Raw genomic sequence first — 26,066 nt, forward strand, 5'->3', positions numbered from 1 at the left:
CTGTTAGATAAATATCCTGTTTATACCGGCAGCAGAAGGAAAAGAGAAAACAGTGGCAGGCAAGCTTCTCTTCTTGGGCACACCCTCTGAACTAATTGTGTGATATTTGTAGCTAGCAGTACAAGACACAGCCTCTGTTTTCTGTCACCTGGAAGCCACAGCTATCAGTTTGGACCTTGTACAGCCAGCTTGATAAGAGAGAACTTGGAGGAGGGAAAGGGACATGACCAAGGTCTCACAGATCAGGATGTGCGACTCTGCAGTGGCCTCAGACACAGCCCGGGGACAAGGGAAATCGCTGTCACTCCCTTTCATTCTACACTGGAGTTTGTTGTGGGCAGAGCTGAGATAATGCCTCCCTCTCAGCATTTTTGTTCCCACACTCACAGAGCCAGCCATCCTGAGCTAAAGTTTCCTGAACAGATGGCTGTCCAGCCTCCTCTCGAAGATATGCAGTGAAGGAGCACAGCCCTTCTCCACTGGCAATCGCTTCCACTGCCGGAGCTGCCTTGCCCCTCTTCGCATCCTTTGTGAAGTGTCCTGCACGGCCCGGCCGCTCTCGTGACCATCACTTTAAGGAATCGAGGAGAGAGCAGCTGTGGCTCTGGAAAGACTTGCACATCTTTTCTGCTCACAAACAGGAAACCAGAGCCATCTCCTGGTTAATTAGCCCTTTCCTTTTCAATTAGCACATGTCTTTTAATTAGCAATGCCTAGCCCATAAGGTCATAAATGGGCCTTCCTGTCCATGTGCAGCTTGTGCGATTGGTGAGACAGGACAGGCAATCACCCCGGACAAATCATCATGTGATAAACTCCCCTGCCAATAATACCTCTAGGAGCTAATTTAGCTTCTCTGCATTCTTGGAGAGAGTCAGATACTTCCCAGGCTTGGCTTTAGACTAGGGAGACTTAGCTGATCCCAGAGGCTGGATCTGCCATTATAACACTTGCCCTGCTTGCTCGATCCACCGCTCAATCCTGTTCTATCCAGCGGTCATGTGAGAAACAACGCATGCTTGCTTGCTTGTCTAGCTTCACAAATAGCACTTCATGCTTTTTGCCACCCTGCTTATCTCTACCACATCATTTATATCGCATGCTCTGCAGCTTGGACTCATCGACAGTAAGAATTGGGGAGCTGTGGGTGCCAATCTGTCCACAGCCACCTCTTTTGGCTCCTTGCTTTTTGATCCCTTCCTTAACTGTTTGTTTCTAGGTTTTGGTTTTGTTTTTATAATTTTCCTTCCATTTTTTTAAACTGGAGGCTGTCCTTCTGCCCTCCCAGTACCTTCTTTACTTGTGTGCAAGACAGTATTTTTGTACTGATCTTGCACACAAATCTTAGATCTACAGATCTTAGGCTCCACCTCTGCTTTGAAATTTCTTTTCCTTTAGCAGTTGGCTTTTGGGAAATAAGTGTTCTGTGCCTGGTCATGCCTGCAGTGGCAGCCATTTTATTAACAGGCAAGGTGCCCCAAGCCAGCCATTTCAGGAGAATGCTTGTGTCTCTCTCAAACATCCAAATGTGTCCACCCACTCAAAAAGGTCGGGGATCTCTGGTATGAAGCATCATAGCCCCCCTTCCTTCTGGAATGCTGCAATTGTATTCAGCAAGAAACCTAGAAGTTGCCATCCAGGTCCAATCTCTGAGCTCTTAGGCAAAATAACTGGGCACCTTTTAGTCTTTTGTTACATTACCTCTTCTGATCATCCAAGGGTGCTGTGCACCAGTTCTGGAGCTAGTGGGTGATAGTTCTAGAGCCCCAGATCTTTGCTTTGGGGCCCTGGGTTTCTGGGAGGCCGTCTGCCCCACCACTCTGTCATCCACCATGTTCTCTTCTCTGCCTGGCTGCATCTTGCCAAGCCATGCATCCAAACTCCTATGAGAAAGTGCCTGAGATATTGTGAGAGCTTGCCCTGAAATCTTATGATATAGCAGTTGTGCCTTGTGAAGTCCCAGGCAACTTCTCATGATCTTTCAGATGTGAAAGACTGCAGGCATGCTGTAAACCATTCTGAGAGCGCTATGCTAATTTGAATGGTATATAAATACTTTGAATAAATAATAAAATGATGCAGCCAGAAAAGAAGAGGAACCTGATTCAGATTTGAGCTTCTGTATTGATTCTCTGTGGAACAGGAGTTGTTTCTGGACCAGGAAAATGTGCTCCCAAATAAGAACTATCCCATGACTGATTTCCTTGTTTCCTTTTTGCATGTTCTTGTACCTCACCTTTTTTTTTCTCTTGTATAGTTTGCTGGGAATTCAAGGACTGTTCTACCTCCTCTGCACTGAGCTCAGCATCATTGGTCATACTGGCTATCGGCTTCCACTGCTTGTGATCCCTTGGCCCCACTTCTCATGACTCATCCTCTGACCTGGCCCTGCATCATTTAGGCTTGCTATGCACTTTACATGTCAAGTATCTTCCTCAAACTGATTAGCACAGGTTAGTGAATTTGGCACAATTCATTTTACTTGAAAGTACCTGCCTGCATTTTCTGGTTCCATTATTATGTTCCATAACAGACACATCTTATCTTTCAATCTGTATTTGAGGTTTTGGTGTGAGTTTCTGACAAACCCAAAGGACAGTTCTCTGCCACTCACCTGGACCACCTGAGTCACATCACCAGACTTTACACCCCCAAGAAGTAAAAGGGCTGAGGGCCAACTGAGGCTTGACCAGCAGAAGACCAATAGTTTGGTTTGCCAGTCATAGGACTTTGAAACAAAGTGCTTGACAGCAGAAATGCGCTCATTGTTGACTCAGATCCTTTTTCCAAGGCAACCCAGTGCTAGGAATGTGAAAAGTGATGCATTTGGGGCCCTCTTAAAAAAACTTACTCATTGTGCCACAGCCTTTTGCAGGCCAAAGCCTGCTTTGATCAATGCATGAAGTGGTCACCTGAGTGCAGAGCTTTACATTTCCTGCGTTGACAGAGAGATGAAGAAAAACATATTTTTCCTCCCAGTAGGTGAGGCAAAAATGGCAAAAACTGCTGCAGCTTATAAAGGAACACAGAACCCAGGTAAAACAAGTGGATATGACTCACGGGGCCTAGGTCTTGTGTCTCAGGCCACTAAAAAGTTTTGCTTCTTAAACTGTGAGGTCTTGCATCATTTCGTCTTTCCTTCCTCCAGAATTTTCTCTTATGAGGCTGGTTGTGCAGGGTCCAAATTGATAGCATTTCGAGCATTATCCCATAGTGGGTACAACTAGAGGCAAAAGAAGTATGTTTGTGTGTGGGCAGGGATGGGGGGGTAAGGTAATACATACCAATGTTTTTTGGCTTAAGCCTTTTCCTGCCAGAAACTAAGCATTCAGAGAGTGCTTTCAACTTTTCAGAGTAGAAAAAAGCTGCACAGAAGGGATAGGATTGAAGGTTGGGGGGAAAGGGGAGACCATCTGCAGAACCCCAGAAAACTGGCTTAGAACCCCCCCCGATTTGACTCACCGGCCTCAGGGGCTGCACCCTGTCCTAAATAGTAGCTGCTGGTTTAGCCTGCGCAGGCAAAGGCTAACTGGGCCAAGGGGGCACATACAAACCTCCCCCCGGTTGACTCTGCTCCTTTGTTGATCGTCATGCACCATCCATGAAGCAGCAGGGGGTTAGCATGTTCGGTGGATGGATGCGCCTAGAAGCAACCTTCCAGGCAGGAACCCTGGTAGTCCTTAGCACGAAGCCCTTTAAGATAAGACTGTTAAAGGTCTGCATTGCTTGGGCATACTGAGCTGACATTTTCAGCCTCCGTCACTGTACCCTTTTCGCCTTCCCCTGTGCAGGCCGAGTGCCAGCACACAGCTTTTGAGGAGCAAAGTCAAAATGTAAGAGCCTTACTGGGACAATTACTTTCTGTAGCTGGCGAGCATTTTCCAGACGGTACAGAAGCCGAACCTCACTGTTTGGTGACTTTCTGTCTTTTTGTTTTTGAAGCACAGTGACAATAAGATCTGTCTAAGATATCTAAGTGCACTGATTTACACAGTAAATGAACAGCAGTGCAACAAACACATTTCACTTTTATCGATTAAGTTGTTTAGCCCTCATCTCAAATGGAAGCAATCACTTCAAGCATGCCCTTTTCAGAGGGAAGCTCTTAAAGATGCTTCTCGCATACCTTCCCCTCCCACTGAGGGAGGGATGAGGAAGATCTCACCGTTTGTTGCCACCCGCTCCTGCTCGCTTCGTCGTATCACCTTCACTCTGTGTAGAGCTGAGAGCGCTTCTTTATGTCGCACCAAGAGTTCAGCCTCAGGAGAAGGAAGCAGAAGACTGGGCTTACCTCATTTCTCCCCCTCTGAGATCACCATTTGGGGTGGATCGCAAGGGGAGGAGGTCCCACCAGCTTCCAGTGTGTGACTTGGATACCAACACGAATGTGTCTAGCCGTCTTTGCTCTGAAGTTCTGCCTTGGTTTATTTCCCAGCTTGTTATTCCACCCTTTTCTCAAGGGGCTTAGATTGGTATACTTTCTATCCCTCTCCGTCCTTGTGGCCAGCGCGAGAAGATCCACCTGGCCCAAAATGCACTTAAATGCAGGCTTATAGATCTCCAACTTGTTCCAGCCTCAAAAACGATCCCCTCACTCTGCCCTTTCCCCCAACACCCCTTGTGTGGCTTGTGTTTTTGTAAGCCAAAGACAGGGCTCTTTCGTTTTATATGAGCCAGTTCAGGAGACAAGAACAATCTAGAAAGCTGGAGAAGAATATAGTAAATGATATTAATTAAAATGTACAATTTGCAATTCTGTATATATGTTTAGGAGGTTTGCCCATTTTAATTTCTCTTTTTTTCTGGAGGTCTGGGGGTAGTCTCCCATTTTCCCAATAAGGGTAGGCCAGAGGTGATCAACTGCTGGAAGACTGGGGCCATTTTTACCTCTCATTCCCTTCACTTTTCTCATCGAAACAAGAAGAGGAAGAAGAGGTAAAAGGGTTTTTTTTAAAAATACATACTGGGTCTGAAGTGGCTACAGAATGCTGAAAGGGTCAAATGTAGCTTGCAAACAAACTATATATGATGGTTTTGGTAATGTGGAGCTTTTATGGATTTTTTTTGTTCTAAAAATCTCCCTCCTCAAATTTCAGGAGGGAAGACTGCAGGGTGAATAGCAGGCACAGGCTGCCTGTTGCCCACCCCTGACATAGGGCTTAGGGAAGGTAGTTTGCTGTATGGCACTTCAGGAGCTAGGTTTCTTTCATGTGCATAACAAGGAAGGTGGCTGTGAGGAGGTTTTTGGGTCTGCTGTGTAGCCCCTGGGAAGCAGGACCAACGGGAAAAATGCAAGTTGAGAGGGTTAAGTTCACTCCCCATGTTAGCCATGCCCAATGGACAGAACAAGCCTCATAAAGTCCTATGAAGTGAATTAGGCAAGCAAATAAACAAATCTATTATGTCAAAGCCTTGGTCCATCCAATCCACTGCTATGTACTCTGAGTGTCAGGAAGCTCTTCAGATGAGATGTTCACTCATTAGCCCTCATCACACATGCAATTTGTTTAGTACTTTATAGATGCATACTTTTTGCATGCAAAATGTCCATGGCAACTGCTAAGAAAGAAATATTCACATACTGCTTCCTTCAAAAGCAAGCAGCTAGGGATGTACGATGCTGGAAAATGTGTTCCATCTCAGCAAGACAGTTTTCCAATACCTTTCTGACCTGACAAGCAAAAGCAGGCTGATTCAGGGGTTCTTTTCCTGGCTTCTGTGAAAGTACTAAAAATATTTTGCCAAACTGGATGCCAAGAACTGCATATATCTAAAGCTATTTGCATAAATTGTGATTTGTGCAAATCAGGGCCGAGCCAAATGGGTTTGAGCTGCATTTAATATTACATAAACAAATTTGTTTACACTCAATATTTCTAATTTAAGATATGCGCTAATATCAGAGTCCATTACAACATGATTGCAAGATATTATCTATTTATTTAATTTTTTTATATCCCATGCTCTATCCCATCTCAGGATGGCTTACAAACATTAAAATAAACAATGAATAAATAATTAATACAAATATAAAGCAATATACTGCCAAAAAATAAATTAATTCAAAAGCGACTGATTAAAACTATTAAAAATACTAATGTTTAAAATAACCCTTAAATAAAAAGTTTTTGACCTGGCGCCAAAAAGAATATACGCTCGGTGCCAGGTGAACCTCCCCGGGGAGTGCATTCCAGTACTCCCAGATATATATAAAGTACTCCCAGAAATACATGACCACTTAGAATGTTTTCACATTGTTAATTTCAGATTTGAACAAATTTCAACTCCATTCCAGAATTTGTACAAATTTCTCTATCTTTTTTAAAGAAATGCACAAAATGCAGTATATTTTGAAAACAGAAGTCTCCATGCTGGTTTGAATCACATCAGATCGACTTGGTACCAGCGCAGGTATGACAGAATGGAATCTGGGATTCTGAGCTGAGAAAATCCATTGGATTGTCACTCCATTGTTTGAATCTAAGCACATCCCTACAAACAACATTTTACCAGAAGTCCCAGGAAAACAAATAGTTCTTCAAATAAAGGTTGAGTAGAGACACGATGTGTTTACTTTTCAGACAAAGGAACACTTGCTACTAAAGGAGAAAAAAGAAGGCGTAATGCTAGAAATTTGAAATCTACATAAAATAGTAAATATAAGAAGAAACTAGCGGAGAAGGAAAACAGCTCTCCTTTGTCTGTTGCCTCCCACTGGTTCAGGTGACTTAACACAAGTATTGTTGAATTACTCAATCTAGGGATGGGCAAACTAGTAATAGTCAAGATCATTAAGATTTTCCAAGCATTGTCTCATCACTTATCTAGGCCCAATTCATGATCACTGCTTGCTTTCTGTGAACAGGAAACTTGTGCAAATCCAGCAGTGAAGGGGAGATGTGCACAAATCTCCAAAAATAAATTTGGGAGACAAGAATCTATGTAGACTGAAGCAGGGCCAATGGAATCTACTGAGGAAATTTATTCTGATTAAGACATTTGTGCAAATTCAATTGGAAATTGGAAACAAAACAAAAACAAACCTACATTTGGCAATTTGCTAATATTGTCATTGTTTTTTTTCTCAAGCTTGGGACTTCATATAGCAGAAGAAAAAAGAAACTACTTAATTCCAACAACATGTTCTTTATGCATGGAGTAGGGCTGGACCAGCATCTGCACATGAACATGCAAATGCACTCTGATTTTGCTTCGGACACCTGTGCATTTTGTGGTGTGCTGGAAAACAGCCTACTCATGTACACCTATACGCCTGCCAACTTTCCACCCCTTAAGGAACTCGGATCACGCTGGCTCACCAATTGTACATGCTCTAATGTTGAAGGTTGCATTGAATGTTGGTGAAGGCAGAGCCTATATAGTCGTGGGGTGAGATCAGCAACACAGTCTGTCTTCCTTCCACATGTACAGGGTTTGCATGGAGAGCTAATGTCTGAATAATCCTTCACTCACAGGCTGTAATCTTTCCCAGCATTGCTGCCCAAGAGCCTCGTAACTGGAGTTACCAGGAATGGGTACCTAGGATTTTTTGCATGCAAACCATGTATTCTACCGTTGATCTGTGACCCATACCATTATAGTAACTTACTCAAGAGTCAACACACTTGCCAGATGAGTAGAGATTTAAACCTGCATGCCAAGGTTTGCACTGGTTCTGCTGTACTTCTGCAAATAATTCCAGTAGTGCCTTGCTGCACAATTCTTACTCCATTTATCCTCATGATGATACTATAAACTATATTTAGTTGAGAGGAAGTGCTGAGTGCCCCACGGTTGATTTATACATTATGTTCTTATACATACACTTTAAATGACCGACCACGGTTTTAATGTTCCCTTGCTTTTAATGTCTTGCTTCTATTATTTGTTTTAGCTTTGTACTGTTCACTGCTGTGAAATCTGTCTAGATGTGGAGTGCTATGCAAACACCGTAAATAAACAAATAAATAATTTTTAAGATATTTAAGTGTATGTTTGAAAATAAAAACACAAACTCATTTCTTCAACACATGAGCCCCAATTTTGTTAGGGACCTGTAACTAGCTATATTTTCCAACTGAGTGCGTAACTGGTGGTGAGACCACTTTGCCCAGGGTAATGTGTGAAAGGATCCAGAGGAATCCATGGGAGATCTGTTTTTTGATCATGAACCTCTCACATCCCAGCTTAATTCTGTCAGCTCCAGTGTTTAAGTTTGGTCTTGTTTCTATTCATTCTGGAGGAAAAGATGAACAATTCTCAGACAACACTTCTTAGTTTGGACATCAATGACACAACTTCTGATGCTGCATATGATAGGCTGATCTAATTTATCCATCAAATTCTAAGATGTATTCACATCAGCAAGTCTTCAAATGGAATGGACAGCTACAGAATATCTGGATGGACTCTAACTTCATTAGTTTGATTACTTCTAGTTCATGTTTCCTTAGTCGATTATGCAGTTCAATCAACTAAATGAATGAGAAGTTTGACTTCACTGAACAAAGTCATACGTCCAGTCAGATGCTATACTTGGCTTCCTTTCTAATATCAAGGAAAAAGTAGCACATCAGTCCAACATTGAATTAAGAGGCTATCACAACTTTGCATATTCAGGCAAATCAAACCTTGTAGCAAATGAGTAAAATTTTTAAATATTTGTGGAACATTTACATGCTATCTTTGGGTGCAATTGAGCATGGCCTGCACATACTGAGTCATATGCACAGTGCCAGCCCCATTGAGAAATCAGCAGTACTTTCCCTCCCTTCAGAGCCAGTTCCAACTTCCTGAGTCTACAGTGTTGCATTCAGGCAATCTACTCCAAGACAAGTCTTCCCACACTCTCCTTGTAAGCATCCTTGAGTGTGTCCTTCCGTAAACCCCCAGAAAATAGAAGCCAGAGAAGAATGATCTTGCAAATGCTTGTACAGGACTAACAGAATAGACTGACCACAGCTGAACATGGCATGCCTGGCAGATGGCAGTAACCACCCACAGAGGGTCAAGGAGAGTTTCTACTGACTTTGTGGGGCAGCTTTGCATGTTATTTGTTTTAAATTATTGGAAGCCACCTTAATGGCATTTTAACTAATAAGGCAGTGTAATAATATGCTAATCGTTAACAATATATTAATCATCATAATGTGCTATGTATTTATGCTCTACACATCAGCATGCAATTTGTTCTAAATAGCTTTAGACAGACTTTAGAACTATTTGTTCTAAATAGTTCTAGACTGCTAAAGTTGTATATAAATATTATTGTTCTAATTAAATTATATGTTCGCACCTTGCAGGTTAACCACCCATCCTATTTCTTTTTTTTTTTTTACTTAAGTCAGATAAAATTTGGTTTTACATTCAAATAATACAGCACTTCCTACAAAGTATTGAGATTGAGATAGGTTAAAGTGCATTTATTTAAAATTATAGCCCACCTTTAAGAGAAACATCCTCTCAAGGGGAAACACAGGATTAAAAAAGCAGACAAAATATACAATTAGGCAATTAATATACAATAAATTACTACAAAACTATAAAAATAAATTGCATCAATAAAACCTGCAGCTCATAGATTATGAAAGCCCACAAAAACAAATGGGGCTTCAGAGTTTGAGTAAGAGTTCCTCTTGTTATAACAGTCCTGATAACTGCCAGTGTTTTAAAATAAACCATAAAATAAAATGCTATCAAACTAATTGGACACCCCTGTTATGGAATGCAGTGAGCACCAAACCTGAAATTTCCTGTTGAAGGCCTTGTGCATAAGGGTCCTACTTGCACTAGAAGGGGAAGAGATTCCCAAGTGCAACCTTTCAAGTAACATTTATTTTGTTGCCTATAATTAATCAAGGGAAAGCAGAGTACATAGCTGAATGCCACAGACTGAGTCCACTTCCAGTTTGACTCTGGTCAACCAAACATTTGTTTGAATGTAAGAACTAATTTACATTCCTCTGTGCCGGTACAACAGTTGTAGACAGGGAAACATTGAATAAATATAGATAGCCTAAGTATATGTATTTTTATTTTATTTTATTTCCTCTCTACCTACCCAAACTTTCAGGGCAAACCCTCTCAAGAAGGCTTACAAGACAAAATAGTGTACTAAACTTACTCTATTCATTCTCCCAGACTTTGATTTAATCTGTGTTTGTTCCAGCTACTCATCTGTGTTCCAGTTCTCCCTTGTTCAGTTTTCTCCCTGTGAATTGGAATGACTTTACTGTGTTTTACAGTTTTTGTACTCTACTTTGGCATTAACTTTGTAAAAATATCAATATTTAGGGAGCCAGCAGTGCAATTGAGGAAATGCTTGGCAGAATTAATAAAACCCAAAACAGAGACAGTCTTTAGGGACTGTTAAATGCCACAAGAGGGTGGAATCCTGCAGAGTTCACAAGAGCAAGAATTCCACAAGTGTGGGGCCATCCCGGTCTCATTCCCTGTATGTGGGAACGGCCACTTAGAAAGGGAATGGGACCAAAGTTGGCAGGCAATGCAGGGCAGATGTGGAGTTCTGTCTCTTAAGCTGGCCATTTGAGGGAAGGGGAGGAAATTGATGAGAGGTTCTGGTAAATCGGGAGCAACAGAATTGATTTTTCTTTTAGCCTATGATTAATTTATGCCACTGCTCTTCCACTCAGTTGTCTTCATACTCGGTTTTCACCTAAGATATTCTGATCCTGTTGACTGTAAAATAAACTCTATGTTTTTGACAAAAACTGTGGATTATACAGGGATGGGTTTTTTGGGGGCGGGGGGGGAAGGTAGAATCTGGTAGGGCTTAAACACTGCCTTCAACCCAAAATATTTTAATTCTACCACTGAAAGCCTCAGACTTGCCAACAAGGTCGACCTTAGCAACAGGTAGAGTGATAAGTACCCTGTTACAGAAGACCATCCTTTAATTGAAGGGATGCTGGAGGACTGTCCTCTAACTTTAGGAGATGTTTGGTCCAAATCCAATTTTAAAAATCTTCAGAAGGTAGAGCTGGGTTTGGAAGCTGCTCAACCAAACAGCACCTCGACTGCAGACTGAGCAAAATGCACGTCACCTGGGCAGTCTTACATATTATGCCAAGATGAACTGTATTTCTGTTTAACATACAAGAATAATCTCTAGCTTGATGCTAAATATATACATTAGCGTATGCACAAATGAAGCAAATCAGTAGATCCTCTTCTGTCCATTGCAGCTGACATCAGACCAGTGTGATATGGTCAATCTGCTTGGTCCCCATAAGCCTTTTATCACCCAGATTTTATATATACTGTATCTAGGTGGCCTTTAAAGGGAGCCCTACACAGAAAGCATTGCAGTAGTCTAGTCAGGACATAACCAATCCATGCATGACAGGACTAGGCCCACAGTGAGTGAATCAGACTTCGATGATTAATGCCACTTAAGTCATTTAGGGCAGAATCTTATTGTTCTGTTTTAAGGCTAACTCCAAAGCAATAAAGCTGGGAACCCTGCCAACTAAGTTCACAGCATCGATAAGCTTGGGGATAAAACAGTCCACCAAGTCCATGTGCAGTCACCAGGGTGACTTTTCCGAGGAGCAAGCAGAAAGAGAGAATCAGAGCCCTGTCTAAGGTTTGAGCTAAACCAGTAAGACAGTCCATTCATCAGCAGAGGTTTGCCACTCGGTTTTGGCCCAGAGTCACACACAGAAGTTCCGTCAAGGAAAGAAGGGAAGCATCCGTGAGCAAAGTCTGAGAGGCAAAGACCTAGTCAGACTTTGTCTTCAGCATTTTGTTAGCATGCTAGTAACTGTTTTAGGATGGAGACAGCCACACTCCAAGCTGTGGAGAATTGCTCAGGCCAGGAATGTAATCTTGTTCTCCACCGGAAGGGGAAGGCCCACGTTCTTTCTAAGCAGCAGCATTCCAGGGGGCTGGAAGGTCTTCCCATCACTGACTTAGATTCCAGGTCTCCATGCGGGGCTTGTATCTTCATGCCCTGCCAGGATGTCTCCCTCCCATGTTCCTCTTTTGGCCTCACCCTCAAGAGCCAGGCCATCCCTGCAGCTCGGTGAGCCAAGCTCTTCTTCAGGGGAGGCTTCCTCCAGTAAAGGTAATGCACTTCCACATTTTCTTTAGGGACTACTAAAAGCCATGGGAGGTTGGAACCAGGCAGAGTTCTCATGGGAGGGAATTCCACAAATTGCGGGGAGGGGGGCTCTACTCTGGTGTCAATAATAGAAAAAAGGCCTACAATTCCCTGCATGCCTGGGAAGGATGGCTGGGGCATGTTGGGAGTTCTAGGCCTCTTTCTCTCAAAGCTTGCACAAGATTGCACCTTCAATTGTGTTTAATATAAAATATATGTGCAATGTAAAGTAGCTTTTTTTCAAAAGTTCTACCACAGTTTTCTGTAAGCTCAATGAGTCATTTGTGAGGAGAAAGGCAGAAGTAAGTTTTCTACCTACTGAGCAATTGGACAGAATGCTGCCTGCATGCTTTTTTTCATTTACCTTCTCAAGAAACTAACTTTTTAACATGTAAGATGCCAGTTTAAGACTGGTGCAGCCTGTGTCACACTTTCCTAGAAATGCAGGGAAGAACACAGCAATATCCATGACAAGGCTAGATCCCCACAGACCCTCGTGGTGACCAAGAACAGGGCGGGAAACTTGAGGTTCTGTATAGCAATGAAGAATTTCATTCAAATAAAAAGGCAGACTATCATTTCATCCAGTCCAAGATGAACATAGTGATATAACAAATACAGAGGTGTGAGCATGCATCTGTATCCAAGTCAGTTGTGTGTGCACAGAAAATTGTTTTCTGGATAAACCAAAAGAATATAAAATAATGCCCATTCCCTTCCATGGCAGTGCAACATTTTTTCCTTTATATTTCTTAGGTGAGCTTTTGTTTATATTTATTAATAAAGTATGTTGGTTTCTCCCCAAACACACCTCGTTCAACCCCTTGCTCCCCTTATTTCTGAGGGAATGCATTTTTAAATTTCTTTGGCAAGCAATAATATTTCATAGAACCTTCTATTTCTGTGACCTTGCTGAAACAAAAACGATATAAGAATAACCGGAGCGCCTATAATGTAAAGCTAAACCTCTGGCTTTGTTTATTAATCTCAGTTAGGGGCCGCTCAGAAAAGCATTGGTTCTGGTTTAAATAGCATGGAAGAATCTGGGAGGGTAAGATCAGTGCCGCCCATGCATGAAATTGTCTTTAGTAATTGTCTCTGGCTGCAGTAAGGTACCATACTCCTTAGAGCAGCTTTGCTAAATGCAGGGCTCATAAAGCAAAACAAAAGCAGGATGTGCAGTAATTGGCACATTCTGGCCTAACTGCACATCGCAGTTCTGCAGATTTCAGAGGGATTTAGCTGCCCCTCCAACATAACCCTCCAAACTCAGAGCTCTACAGGCATCCATCAATGGTGGGAGGAGACTGGAGGCAAGGAGGTTCTCTGCATATCTCCTGCCATTTGCTTCTGCTCACGAGGAGGCAGCACTAAGTCACCACCCACCGGGATTCCTCAGATCCCAACAGAAACTCATTTTTCCCCTCCCTGATCTCTGGAATGCCCCGCTCCATGTCAGCTCCAAAGTCGGCCTTGGAATGCATTTTAGAAGTCAGAGTTGGGTCTCTAGGTGGCGTCTACCAGCCATAGGGTTACGCCCTTATCCGTATGCAAGTGCACACTGAGATGCACTCAAACTATGGAGTCAAAATGGAAACCATAGAACGTGATCCTTGCGATGACAATGCTAGGCGTCCTTCTATGTTTTAAGATGGAGCTGTTAATCTCAATGGATCTTTGACTAGCTTGACTACCGTAACCCTCCCTGCCCCCCGAACACAGAGGATTGCAGGCATCCTATCCAGGGCAGGAGGATGGGAGAGGGGGATTGCACCCACATTTCTCCCACCACACCAGACCCTTAGAAGACCAATTTTGCCGCCATCTAAGTGTTTTGCCTGTGCACACCAGGAGAGGCTGAGCCCCCGTTGGGATATATAGTATCCCAGTGGAGTCTTTCTTCGTCCTCCTCTCCAGTGCCAAATCTAAAGTTGGTGTTCCGTCCTTGAAAGTACATCCAGTTGAAAAAAGTACTGCGAGGATGGATGGAGGGCACTGCAAGGGCAGATTCCCAGCTGTGACCTTGGAATATACTTTCAAGGTCGGAGTTGGAAAGCTGACTTTCCTATGGCTGCCCAGACAGCATCTAGTGGCAACAGGGCTGCACTCTTCAGTATTAATTTCAGTATTTATTGAAGCAACAAGTCTGCTGAAATAATGCAACATTCACAGGGAAATCCTTTTCTCATTTTCTTGGAGCTTGGGAATATTATTGTTCCCCCCTGTTTTGCAGCCTCCTGCACCCCATATTCACATGTATAAAACTGGCAGCTGGGAGATGTCACATGCAGCGGCTGCTCTTCACAAACAGGTATGTGAATCGGCACTGTCAAAGTTTTCCTGTGGGAAGAGTTTGCTACTGGCCAGAACCATCAGCTCGTCAAATTGCTTTCTTTATTACACAGTACAGTGGAAAATGTTAACAGCAATGTATAATAAAGGAGTGAGCTACTCAAAGGCAGGGGCTAATTTGTTGAAAAGATAGCAGGAACAGTTTTATATTCTTTGAGTCTAATCATGTGAAGAGGCTTGGCTTCCTCTGTGATAAGGATCATCATATCTCAAAAACTGGGTTTGAAAACAAATGAGGGCTCATTCACTGCAGAAATTCAAGTTCTGCATACGTACATCTTGTTGGGCCTCACCTGCAAATGATGGCGTAGCAGAAGTGGCCACGTGGAGTAGACTTAAATGAGGTTGCAGAGTATGGAATCTGGTCATGAATAAAGACACGAGGTGTATCTGTGTTCTAAGGATAAACCAAAAGTATTCCTACAGCTTAATGCTTGTTTGTATAAACTCCTCTTTGGAGCTTCCTTCCCAAACATTCACCAAGGTTCACCCAGCAGTGGTATGCATGACCCTGCAATGAAAATAGACCCATCATTCTGCCCTACAGCAGCTCATGAACTTACACCAAGCCTAGCACAGGCCCTTGTTAACGATGTGTAGTATTAATTACACAAGTCATTGCCAGCCACAAAGAGCTTAGGGGTGGCAGCAATTCTGCTAATTTCTCAACACTGATTGTAAAAGCAGCTATAGATATGGCTGCTTCTTCCTTCTGTCTGTGGTTGGGTCCTTCCACAGTGTTGCTGTTACATCTATATTTCACCTTTTCCCCTTGTGAAAAGAACCCAAAGCAATCTATTTAGTCCTCCTTGCATTTTGTCCTCATGACAATCCTGTGAGGAAGGTTGAGCTGAGAGTCTCCGACTTGCCCAACGTTACCCAGTGAGGTTCGGGGCTGAGGGGAGTGGGAGGGATGAGAACCCCAATCTCCTGAGTCTCAGCCCCACACTCTTACTCACTACACTACACTGGGAAGAGTCAAATTTAAGAGTACTTTTTCTCTAGTTAGACTCAGTTAGGCAACAGCACCTTCAAACTCAACATCACAAAGGTGGAGAGAAAGATGTGGACCATGACACATCTGTAGTGCATTTTCAGAAAGCGACAAGATGAGGCTGGGAGGAAACTTGGAACACTATAAAAACTGTAGTACAAAATAGACAGAGCTCTGATTATTTAAAACTGGATTCTATATACGATCCAACCATTGTTCGGCTTTTACGCAGGATGCATGGAAAATGTATTCTTTGTTACTGTATATTTAGATATGGATCTTTTTCTTTATGTTTCTACTACTTTTTTATATCCCTTAACCATTCATCCTCTTTGAAGCTCTGTCTTTCCCATTGTCTGCATTCAAACAATTCTTGTCTCCCCTGAGAGTTCAACTCAGCCCCACAATTAGTGTCTTAGATTTTGCGAGCTACTACACCTATGTTCATTCTCTATCATTTCTGCACAGTCGTGGGTGCTAGAAGCTTGTTTAAAAATAAAATGCTGGGCTGTTTAGAGTGCTGAGCCTGCTCCAGATGCTGAATTCTGCCCTCGAGTGTCAATCCTGTGGATGTTCAGAATAAAAACAGTCTTCCCTTTACTGCAGTGCTCCTTGAACAGAACCTTGTCTTTTATTTCCTTTTTGTATTTATAGCATTTATCTGTGGCTCTGCAGGAGGAAATAATGAAAACTTAATGTGCATTCTATCTCTTCAAGGGTTTTGCTATAACATGCCTTTGTCTGCCAATTTTCCCCCCTTGCTGAAAGTAGAAAGAGTCACAAACTGCAGTGCATAACCTTGACCCCACACTTTTCTTCACTACAAAACAAGTACCATTCAAAGTAGCTTTCACTGATGTAGACTGTTAACTATGATGAACTAATTACTGCCCAGAGAGGATTACACACAGGTTTGTTCCAAATCAGGACTCGGTGGATGTGGTTTGTTGAGTTTCTTCCCACTTTCTTTAGAATATTTTTTGTACTTGTGAAATCTCCAAAGCATTCTTCCATATATATCCTAAAGGAGGATGAAATCATAGACCAAACTTGACTGCACGTTTGTTAATATTTCATGAAGATAAGTTTGCATTGATTCCTTGCTTTATAAAGAAGAGAAGTGTATAAGGTCATGCATTTGGGAATCAATGGAAGGAAGGCATCTTGAGATAGTGGCTGATCATAAGGTGCTGTGAGTTGATAGGATACAGTTCTCGGAAGAGGGCAATCCTTCAATGTTCACTGATGGAGCATTTTCAGTAGGGAGGGGGACAGTGGTGCCATTCTACTGTCAAAGTCACATCTGGATTAATAATCCCAGTTGCAACCAAACTTCTTTAGTGCATGCACATTCAAAGAGAAATGTACAGTTGATCAGACTTCTGGGGCATATGCTGAGATTCTCCAGAGCCCCAGAGTGCCTCACAGTTGCCTGGAATCCCCTGTAGCTCTTCCTGGTTCTGGTTGGCACTTGCCCACTCACCACTGAGGAGCTGGCGCCACCAATGCAAGTCGTCTAACCTTCCTCTGCTCCAGGGAAGGGATCTGCTGCTGCCATTACTCCTGGCTAACACTGTGGGCCCTTCTGTCCATCACGTTTCTGGGTGAATAAATGGGTGGCAGCAAGGAAGTGGATGAGGAGTCTTTATCACACAAGGGAGTCTCCATGGAGAGCATCTTGCCCCAGAGCTGTGCAAAGGATCTGTGCAAAGACGAGTGGCGTGCATGAATGGAGAATATCGCATTTAGTCCATTGCAGCAAGAACATATCCATGTCTCGAGGCAGTGAGGGACTAACAGATTTACTGCATCATAATCTTTCATAGGCAAATTCCTGCCACATCGGAAGGACTGAATAGACAGTGAAGGCATGCCGCAGCCACCAGCAGTCATCTGATAAATTTCTCTGGGGAGACATTCCCAATCTACCTTGCAATGATAAAGTTGTTGGTGGTGGTAAGAAGGAAACAGAAATCAGCAATGGACTCTGGGTGAAAGAACTCAAGTTGTCACAGTGATCAGATATACCCAATATTTATCGATTATATGGTAGGTTTATGTGCTACTTTCCCACTAGAGTACTCTCAGTGGTGTCAAATATTTACCAATAAACAAAGAAACAAACCAATTACAAGATCTTTCTGTGCATATGCCCATGCACACACACACAGAGGAACAGAAGAACCAGCTGTCCTTAAGCAGGGGACACCATCCAGTGCTTCTTCCCACAGGGCATTTGATGTCAGTTAGCCCTGGGCGGCAGCATAGTCCATGTGGAGCAGACCTTGATGTTCTCTTGGCCTGCTCCTGTCTCCCTCAAGCCTTCTTCCTTCCCACAGGACGTCAGCAAGCCCTCTGGGGACAGGCATCCAACTGGTGCAGGCTGAAAGAAATGCATCTGACATCTTGATAAGATGATTGCTGGGGCCTTGCCTAAAAAAAATTAATAATAATCTCACAGAAATCCAATGGTTGTAATAATCCAGAGTGCACTTACACACTGAGGGTCCTATGGAGATACGCTGAAGACCTATGGATATTCTATTTCCAGTTAAGCATGCATAGTATTGGGGCCACCCATCCAATACTATAGCAACTGGTCAATGCCAAGTTCAGTATTCAAGGAATCTGTTCCATTTGCTTATAGTGGGGCTAGAGTCCACCCAGTACTGGAGTGAGACCCCTCCTGATGGGGTTCCTGGTCTGGCCACCTGGTCCCCAGATGCCCATGTTTCCTTCCCTTGGCTCACCCTGTCTGCTGAAGACCAATTATTTGTTGATTTTCCAGCTTTCATGTAGTGTCCCCTCTCTCCATCCTAAACTGTAGGCATGTCTCTCCTCAGGAAGTAAGCAATTGAAGTTAAAACAGGCTTGTGCCCCTTCTGTCTTTCAGAATTTGGCTGTTGGGCTGAAAGATGTTCAATACCCAGGCTCATACCTTACGGATTTCAATGAAGTTCCCCTGGATTGTGGCAGTGATTCCCATAGCATGTATCTTGTTATAAAAGTTCATACCAGTGTCTTACTTGGAGTAAACTCACTGAAATGAATGGGACTCAGGTCAGATTAACAATGGATACGAGCCATACTTTGCAATAATTGTCACTGCGGGGATTTTTAATCCTCATGTAAACTGTTGGAAGCATGAGGAAAATCCACCTTTTTACAACTCTTGAGAGGGCCCTGTCAGTGAATTACAATGGGGTAGTTAAAGGCTCTTAATGGATAACGGAGTGTGTTCCATACATGCTATGAAAAGGGTAAAAGAAGGCAGCGCTTTCTTTCCAGGAGGCCTTGCCTCTTCTAGTACACAACGTAAATATCAAGACGAATGTGGTGCCAGACCACATGGACTGAAATTATCCAGGAAATTATTCTTGTTCCTGCTTGGTCACCAAAGAAGACACAATGACTCTAATCCGGAGAACATTTGTTGAGCCAAAGGCCTACTTTTTTGTGATTAAGGTCCACTGAATACAGTGAGAGTAAACATTCAGAAGATTGGACCCTATTGAAATGAATGGAACAAGCAAGCCGCAGGGAAATTAAGCCCCTTTGCTTTCAGCAGGGCTAAAACACAATGACCTTCACCTGGATCAGGCCAAATGGACTTCATAGGAAATGTGCAGATGAGTTCAGTAAGGATTGCCTATTCTTGCACCTATATGAAAGCTGTTGCAATTGCTGTGATGAAACCCTTAACTGAGAACAGATTTGTGGTGGTGGTGGGGGGGTGTATCTCCAGCCGTGAAACCTGAACTCACAGTGACGCAGATAAGTCTAAATATAATTATAATGAATAGGTTCACCTGGATTTTTTTTTAAATAGAAAGGTAGAGCTAATCTTCACTAAAACTGAAACATCCTCAATACAGTAGCACCATCCTGAAATGAATACATGTGTCTTGTTGGAATAACATTCCTGTTCGTTGAGACCTTAATTACAGGAAGTTTGTCTCACAACACCCCTACTTATCTGAGACAGACCCTATAGGAGCGTGTCAGTCTTAGCACAACATGTCGCATTCTCTAATGGGCCCATTACAAAGGCTTCTTCTAACTCCCCATTTCCTGAACCCTGTGAATAATGGGCATATCTTTCCACATGGTAACAAAATGTCTCAGTACTCTGCAAACAATCTATCGCTTAAGGGAAAAGAAAGCAAATGTTAAAACCGCAGACTTGCACTATTCAGAACTAATGGGAAACTTTCTTTTCTTCCTGTTGTGAGAATAAACCATGGCAACCCTTGAGGCCACATAGTCAACTTCCCTTCTTGTCCTTTGTTAGGCCCATAGGGAGAAGAATGGAAGCTTCTGTTCTCAGTTTCAAGCCAATCTCAGTTTCCTGGGATGGCCAATGTAGGGAATCATAGTTTGTCTTGAAAACAGGCCAGGATCTGAAGGAATGACCTGACCCTGGCTTGCTCTCACTAAGAAAAGTTTGAGCCAGGAATCTTTTGTGTCTTGTGAACACATTTGGAAATCCAAGGGCTGTCATGGGGCCAGGGCTTGTCTAGTCATAACGGACAAGTGATTTCCTCAGAAAACAGTATAAGGAAGGGCCTCTTTTTAAGCCCGAAATACTAAACTACCTACTTGATCTGACAAAACACGCACACACACAAGTCCCAATTTCACGGAACGAAACATGAGTAAGCTAACTGATGAAGCACAGACAGAAGAAGGTTATCCAAAACTGGAGTCAAAGGCAAAGACAGAGTCTGAGACTCCTGAAGCCAGATAGAGCTTAACGTAATTAACATTTCACAGAAGACAGACCAGCGATGCTAAGAGACCTCCTTCAAAAATCCTACACGCAGCATAAACGAATCCTATACCACATACAAATACACATAGGCAAAAGTAGCCTCCATCTTCAAAACATACACACAGAGAGTCAAAGGTAACCCACCCTCAAAAGCAATTGCAACAGCAAGACAATCTGCTTCCCCACAAGCACACACACAAACACACATGCAAAGGCAGAATTCCCTTCACCTGCAAAACACACACACATACAGACCACCCTAACCCAATCTGTAAAGCACACACACACAGGCATAACCCCCCACCTTGCTACACATACAGAGACAGCCTCATACTTAAGGTAACCAATTCTTAACTGTCATTTAGTTCAAGCGTAAGTGGTCCTTTGTTTCCAAAACTAAAGGTACGAGACAACTAGACTTAAGTACTTTCAAGTGTTTCACTGGCTTTCATTTCATTCTCTGTTTTGCTCTCAAATGACTTAATGTGAGTCCAATAGATAGTTAGCTGTACGAACTTACTTCACAGCTGGCTCACCAAGAATAATCACCCCGAGAGCCTGCAGGTATATAAAGGTAATAAATAAATAAGTGCAAAGGCATTTCCTGCCACCGCGAACAGCTGAAGGTCCAAGGCAAGTGTGGGATCAAGAATTATCCCCAAGCTGTGAACCTGATCCTTCAAGTAGAGCACAACCCCTCCTAGAACATGTTGAATCCCAATTCCTCAGTCAGGCTATCTGTTATCCAACAAGGTCTTCCTTCTGTTTGGGCTTAACCTCAGCTTATTCATCTTCATCCAACCCATGATCAAACTTGGACAACATTCAACAGTGTCAACTGCTTCTTTGGTGCTAAGTAACAAAGAGAAATAGAGTTGGATGTCATCAGCGTATTGTCTCTTGTCCCTGGCATTCCTGAGAGCGCCACTGCCCTCTAGTCCCATCCTTGCTACAACTGTGTGACAAACATAATCCTTGCAGACAAGCAGAAGACTTTCCGGAAAGATGCCCACAAGTCTTTCCATACTCCCTCTGTCCAGTGAGGGAGAGGCACATGACCAGGCAAGGCTGGTGCATCCTGGGATTGATTTTTAGCCACAGGGATCGATGGGATACCAGCTGACATTTGGAGGGAAGGTGAAGCATGGAGACCATTCAAATGTGTGAACCTAGGGCAGAAGGTGAGATACCATGCCACATGGTTACCCCACGTCTTTGTTTAATGTTATATGTGAATGCAGCACTTGTGAAAATACCTGCTTACTCTCATCCCCATTGGCTGGCTGCTCAGGAGCTGAAAGCTGCCAAGAGATCCTAAGATGGAGAGACTGAACAATACCCTAACGAACCAAACTTTGCAAATTGTCACTTTTTAGTGAGAAAAACATATTGGCTGCCATTGGTACTGATGGAACTACTCAGGCGTAAGGTGGGTGAAGACCATTGTGGAAACACTCCAAGCAAGAGCTAGGTTTTGAAAGTATAATGTGATTCCACTTAAATTTAAGTGCTCTGGTTCCAATTTCTGGAGATTATAGGCAGAAACATAGAATTAAGGGCTCCATAGAGCTCTTTGAGTGAACAAGATGCATTTTGTCAAACCTTTCATTTTATTTTGTTGACCAAATACATTTCATTATATTTTTGTCAACAGAATGTAATTTTGCACAGATCATTCTGTCAAGAAAAAGGCAGCAGCATAACTATATTTTGGTTGGCAAAAAGAAATTGCAGATTCTGTTCATTTTTGTGTATATAGGAAAGGGATCGACTGCACAAACTGAGAATATGATTATTTCCCCCTGTGTGGCAGAAGAGCCCAAATTATTGAAAAAGTAAAGCTCTGTTACAGTGTCTTCACTAGGAAGCTGTCAGGTGTCTGTGTGCTTTAAAAAGCCTTTCTTGATCTCTCTTGTTTAAATGCATGTTCAAAATGGAAGAATTTTAGAATATTTTTCTCTTGTCAGTGGTCCATAGAAGATGTGCATCCAGTGCAGTACAAGTTAGCTTAAAGCGCACAAAGTTAATAAATAGCTCTTTCTTGGCCTTTCTCTTGATAGTCCCTTTTCTGTTTAACTCCTGAAGTCTTGGGTTCTGTCCTTCCTTCCGTCCTTCCTTCTGTCCTTCCTTCCCAGAAACTTTGTGATGATGCTCCAATATCTAGACCACAGCTGGAAAACCTCATTGAACCAAACAAGGGATTTCAATTACCAAGAAAATATTGGGGCCTCATGCCACTAGTGAGTGGGGTCAAAGGCAAAAAAAGTGGGTGGACCAAAATGCCAGAATATTTTAGCTTAAGATTAAGCTGCAGGAGAGCCATTTCAGCCTTTTACAAGTGCATAAAGATGGAGGAAATCCCAGAAACTGCTTAGCAGCTGGGGAAGGGGAAGGACCATGGTAAGAGCATGAACCTCTGCGGGATCCAAGATTGTGAGACTGGGACCCAAGTTGGCCATATTTGGCCCACAGGCCTAAGGTTCTGTATGTAAGATTTAGGCCAAGGCTTCCAAGTGATCCATGCTAGCACCTATGAGTTTCAATAAGGTACTAGTTTTTGAAGCCAGCTGTATCAAACCAATAGAAGTCTGTTCTCTGGTAGGCACAGAGACAAGGGACAAGTTCTCATGACACAAGAAGCTATGGCTAAATCTCACCCTCGTGGCTTTCTTGAGACATCTCAATTCAGTTCCAGAGTTCCTGCATGGGAGGATTAGTTTTCTGAACCCCAGAGAGAATTAACCATCTGTACTAAGATTTCCATGCTTCACTGTGGCTTGTCCAGTCAACTGGACCTAGGACTGCCATTTTACCATGTCACTATGGAAACACCATAGAATCCCCTTGCAAGAGTGGCAATGGGAGTGGCCACTTTGAGTCTCCAATCTCTACTGTCCTGAACACCCCAGTGGCAGATGTTTTGTCTCTTGCTTTATTCCTATTGGCTGAGTAATGTGTCTGTCTCCCTGTTTATTTTTGGAAATAGTGAGATACCTGAAAATACACAAATGGGGAAAATCACAGTGAAACTGAATATTTGCATTAAAAAATTCTGTGTGGGTTGGAGTGGCTGGGAAGTGCCACAGACATATGCAGGTACACTTGGAAGGGAAATGGGGGACGGCGCCTCAGGAGTGGAGTGAATCAGTCGGGGTTGGGCATTGCCGTGGTCTAGAGGCAAGAATAGGGAATGGATAGGGATTTGCTTGTGCGGGCTTCTAGAATGCATGACAAGGCTGGGAGATGGAGTTGGGAATGTGGAAACTCAGCTGCCCAGGTAAGCACAAGATCATCCGGTTTGGGCAAAAATCCATGTGCCATGGAAACAGTGCAGAGTTATTTGCCATACCATGTGAATGCCTTCTGAGGGCTTCAGGGGTAAGCAGTTCTCTGGGTGTTAAACTATTTCCTCAGTCATTCATTTTAAGGGAAAGACTCTCAAGACATGCAATTGGTAATAGTTGCCCAGGCATCCTTTATTTAGTGGTTGTACTGTTTAAAGGAGAAATAAATTCGCATTGTTTAAATAAAAATGTTTTGTGACACGAAGGCTTATTTAACACAACAGAAAGCCCAGCCTTTTGTCCTTGTTCCAGAAACGCCGAGGCCTGTTTGGGATGTCTTCTGTCCTGTTATACTTAAGTTGCTGACATAGCACCGCGTCTAACTGGCAAAGCTAATTCCCCCCGCCTCTCGGTGTGGAACTAGAAAACTGTGTAGGTTGTAAAATATGTGTTTTGTCAACCAAGACGCAATGATGCCCATCAACTCTTTTAAACCTCTGCCACTGACAAATGTGTGGAAGAGGAACCATAAGCCATCACTTTGCTGAAAACATTGACAATCTGTTTGGAAAGAGGGAGCAGCTGACGGAATGAGATTTGGCTGTTGGTGGAAAAGTTTACACTGGGATTAACCATTTACTCCCTCACAGTTTGCCCCTATGAACTTCCTGAAGTGCACTTTCTTTGCTTAGAACAAAGATGTGCCATTTTCTGCCTGAGGGCCAAATTCCAGTATAGAGAAGATCTTGAGGACTACATTCCAGAGGTGAGTGGGACCAAACTCATTTTTTTGTGGCCAAAGTATTGCTTAGTGATTTCCCAGTTTTTGTGCGGTTTCTTTCTCATTCTCATTCTAAGAGATTTAAATGTTTCTCCCAAGGGCTTGAGGGTCACATACACTGGGGCACATACACTGGGACCCCAAAACACTCTCCCCAGCTCACCATTTAAATCTCTTAGAATGAGAAAGAAACCACACAAAAACTGGGAAATCAGGGAAAGGATGTGTAGCTGTTTAAGGAACTCAAGAAAGTGAGATTTGGGCCTTGAGCCCATGTCACTAGATTAGGGTTAAGTGAAGCTTTATCACCAGTGTGGAGTTGCAAACCATATGATTCTTTCAGGAGAGGCATTAGATAGATGTTTCCAAGCAAGAAACATATTCTTTATTTCCACCTGGGTTACTATATTTTTGTAGAGCAGTCAGGAAACACTTATATCATTGTAAGCCTAGACAGAAAAATGTCCACATGAAGAACAGATTGTTTCCTTTCACGTACTCCCCTTGTTAGAGTCTATTTTGATCTAGATGTTCTTTATGCACCAGTAATTGAGAGTGAGGGGGTTTTGAAGCCAGTGGGTCTTGAAGTGTATTAAGGTTTGTCTGTTAGAGGCCTGTGAAGTTTGAGCAATGCTTTTCTTCAAGGCCAGCTCTAAGATTTAAGTTGCAACATGAGATATGTCAGGAGTCTATTCATTCTGGGAGATCATGCCTTTTCTTAGAAGCCTTGTATGTCTATTCCAGTTATGGGGCAATTAGATTTGAACAAATTTGCCAGTGTCACTCTCTCCCACATTTAGGTGGTGGTGGTTTAAGATCTCAACTTCTTTCTCTCTAGAATTTGAAGAACTTTGCAATTTTGATAAAATCTTATTGAAAAAAGGACTGAAAAAAACCATCTCTGTCTGCATCACACAATTCAGTAGGTACAACTGTTTCCAACCATGGAGGTTCTGATAATGTGGACGCTATCAATACAACTGCTGAAGGAATTGAGTGTGCCATATAGACATGGCTGAATATACAGGCCTTCAAATCCAGACTTTTCAGAGCAAAACACAAAAGCCTGGACCAGGATCTGTCAGTTTTTCCCACATTCAGCATGATGATGATGATGATGATGATGATGATGATGATGATGATGATACCAAGCTCCTCCCCCACTTAATAGAAAGATGTTTGTGGATTTCAGTAAATCCTTATCAAGACTGCACTGTCGTGAACTTCTTATTATTACATTGCATTTATATTCTACCTTTTTTCCTCTTGTAAGGAATCCAATGCAACTTACATAGTCCTCTTCCTTTATCCTCACAACAACCACAACCCTGCAAGGTAGCTTAGGCCAGGAACCTGTGACTGGCCCAAAGTCACGAAGGGAGCTTCATGGCTAAGTGGGGACTAGAACCCAGATTGCCCAGGTCCCCAGTCTAGCCCTCTACTTACCACACCAGGGGCTGCCCCTTGTGGGAACTGGTTGTGGTTATCCACAAGCCTTCTCCTGGGCCCCTTCCTTTTTTATGTTATACTAGCAACCACACAAGGACTTTTCCTTCCCATGCCACCAGAATAAACGAGAGGTCTGGCCTGTGACATGGTTCCTTCTCAAACCCTGCATTATGAGACAGCCACCACATATAAGATGCCTCCCATGTCATGGAGCTTCTCACATCATGCCACCTGTGTCCAGAACTGTATAAGATCCGTTCTGTTCAGATACCATGAGAATTCCGCATTGTCATTTGTCTATTGTTACATCACGT

The 26,066-nt window shown here is 42.9% G+C and overlaps 1 long non-coding RNA gene across 2 annotated transcripts; it reads left to right on the forward strand.

The window, feature by feature from the left end:
- The first annotated feature begins 986 nt into the window (after positions 1 to 986).
- LOC123022280 lies at positions 987 to 25,427 on the forward strand. 2 transcript variants are annotated; one of them, XR_006414505.1, is made up of 5 exons: positions 987 to 1,126; positions 2,258 to 2,453; positions 14,355 to 14,432; positions 24,173 to 24,288; positions 25,142 to 25,427. It is a non-coding gene; the product is annotated as an uncharacterized LOC123022280 (long non-coding RNA). The 2 variants fall into 2 exon arrangements; XR_006414506.1 differs by lacking the exons at positions 24,173 to 24,288; positions 25,142 to 25,427 and adding an exon at positions 17,294 to 17,421.
- The last annotated feature ends 639 nt before the right edge of the window (positions 25,428 to 26,066 follow it).

Source organism: Varanus komodoensis, unplaced genomic scaffold, assembly GCF_004798865.1.
Source record: "Varanus komodoensis strain SLA01 unplaced genomic scaffold, ASM479886v1 scaffold19, whole genome shotgun sequence".
In the NCBI taxonomy this organism is placed as follows: Eukaryota; Metazoa; Chordata; class Lepidosauria; order Squamata; family Varanidae; genus Varanus; species Varanus komodoensis.